This window comes from Prosopis cineraria, unplaced genomic scaffold (assembly GCF_029017545.1).
Source record: "Prosopis cineraria cultivar Desert tree isolate PC_DT_omini unplaced genomic scaffold, ASM2901754v1 PC55, whole genome shotgun sequence".
Classification (NCBI taxonomy): domain Eukaryota; kingdom Viridiplantae; phylum Streptophyta; class Magnoliopsida; order Fabales; family Fabaceae; genus Prosopis; species Prosopis cineraria.
The window spans coordinates 40787-43232 of record NW_026555385.1 but is presented as its reverse complement, the minus strand read 5'-3'; the positions used below and the strand labels follow the sequence as shown (position 1 = coordinate 43232).

The window sequence follows — 2446 nt, the reverse complement described above, 5'->3', positions numbered from 1 at the left end:
TCTTAAAATATCTCAAAAAAAGCAATTAGAACCATAAGGGACAGTCAGGATCCTCATGGCATGATATTTAAATTAGGTCATGAATCAAGAGAGACAAACATAATCCTCTTGGTTAAATAAATACTTTTAATAAAAAGGATTAGAGTTCACATGCTTCACAAAGAAGATATGTCCTAAGTTGGCACAAGATACATTGTATAATCCAAAATAAGAGGCAACGTAAAAGATGGTGTTTCATATACCATAGTTACACCTCTGGTGCTTTCTCGGCCGGACTCGCTCCTGTAAAAATATTAACCACGGGGAATGAGACTTAAAAGTCCCAGTAACCAAAAATTAATATGTAATGATGCATGCGGATGTAACTAATCATGCGATTGCTAAGTGGGCACACAAAACATTTAACCAAACAATACTTTCAAACAAACCGAACAAGTATTTAATTTGCATGACTGCACCTTATATCCTCCTTTCGCTATGCTCGGACGCCAAATCACCCGGCCAAAGGTGAGTTGGACCAAGCGACACGCCACTCATTGGGTCCAATGAGGGCTTACCACGTGGTAATAATTAACCGAACAGAAGTTCCCATTAACACCATACATTAAAATACCCTGACAAGTCATGCATTATTCAAATATCCAAACAGGAATATATCCGAACAATAATATCTCATCATGATAAACAAAAATAAATTTTTAACCCACTTGGCAATAATTAAACAAGTATATACAATATTTATTTTCAATGATTCATAATTTTTTCAAACAACAAAACAACACATAACCATTCACAAACACACCCATCACAACACATTAATAATGGTTACCTTGTGTCTTGAATAACAAGTTCCCCTTCACAACTCCTTTTTCACCACTATCTTTGTCAATATAATCTACATAATTATTTCACAATACTATATATTAATTTTACATTAAAATAAATAACTCTAATTTAAAGAATTAGAAAGTCTTAGATCTATAATCCATATTAATACTAATTTAAGATTTATGCCTCATTTAACTTTTCAAATTCTTTTTCTAAAATTCTCGTACCCTAATAAACTATTTTTTTTATCCTCAAATCACTTCTAGTATCACAATTTCATCCTTCTATATTCTAAAAATTCGTCCAAAAATAAATTAAAAATTTTAAAATTATCCTGAAGCCTCAAATCACCTTTCTATAACCTCAAAAATACCTATTCATACTTAAATAAATATTTAATAATCATAGGTTTATCCCTACATCTCAGACTCCACATAAATTCAACCATATAGATCTAGATTTTAACTTAAAAATTCTTAAACATGAGTTTCAACCTCAAGAAAATATTCTATAATATTTATTATATCCCTAAGAGTTTTAACCTATATTTTTAATCCATCATATCATCAGATTAACTATCCTATAGAAAAAAAATCCTAATCAGAATATTTACTCTATCCTATAAAATAATCATATCACTAGAAAGCTAATATTATTTAGAAAATAACTATAAAATTAATTTTGTAATTAAATAAATTTTTAAATGCTAATCTAAACAGGAAAGTTAGAACATACCTGAAGAAAAAGAAAATAATCCCCCCTTGCGAGAAAAACGCCGAGCAACATGAGAGGAAGAGAGAAAAATAATATAAAAATGGGATTGTGGTCCCAAAATTATATTAAAAAAAAACTATAGGTTCGAATTTAATTATTCAAACCTTTGGGCCAAAAGTTGTAATTTCCTCTAAATTGCATCTTAGCCTCTCATGCTTCCTAATGCACACACCCCCTTCTTTTTATACATGAAGGCACCTCTTCTCTTCCCTCATCTAACCAATGTGGGACTTAGAAACAACAACCTTCCACCCCCCCGTTTTTTTTGTTCCTTCTACCTTCACTTTTTTTTAACACACAATAAAAAAATTATTTATGTATTATATCTTAACTAAATATTGCTTATGTGATTTTAAATTTAATTTTTTAAATTTATAATTAAATACCTAACCATAATATCATTTCTAAATAACCTCAAATAATATAAATTCCTATTATTATCATTTTTTTTCCTCAAAACCTAAATTCCACAATTTCTTTATTATATAAAAATCAGGATGTTACATTCCCACCAAAGGTTATTTTTTTTTTCTATGAAGCATTTCATCGAACAACATGCATCCAATAAGGCTCGTCATATATATCCATTTCTATAGTAGTGATTGGTGATTTATCCTCATGGATTGTGTGTCGACATTTGATGGTTATTTGCCCTCATGAACATTGTATCTACCCTTATTAAGAATTCTAATTGAGTCCCGCAAATTATGAAATTTTGGAACTTATTGTCTTTTAAATTTGTTTTGCTAAAAAAGCTGTTTATTTTACTATGCATGAATTTCTCTTTGTAAGATGAATTATGTAATTCATTTGTTTAAGGAAAAGGTCATAATTTGGAAGTTGA

At 29.4% G+C, this 2446-nt stretch overlaps 1 long non-coding RNA gene across 1 annotated transcript; it reads right to left on the bottom strand.

Annotated features, from left to right (window-relative positions):
• Positions 1-270: 270 nt before the first annotated feature.
• LOC129295140 (uncharacterized) lies at positions 271-1748 on the bottom strand. The gene is made up of 3 exons (XR_008589523.1): positions 1564-1748; positions 830-895; positions 271-282 (listed from the first exon to the last, which is right to left on the bottom strand). It is a non-coding gene; the product is annotated as an uncharacterized LOC129295140 (long non-coding RNA).
• Positions 1749-2446: the final 698 nt, after the last annotated feature.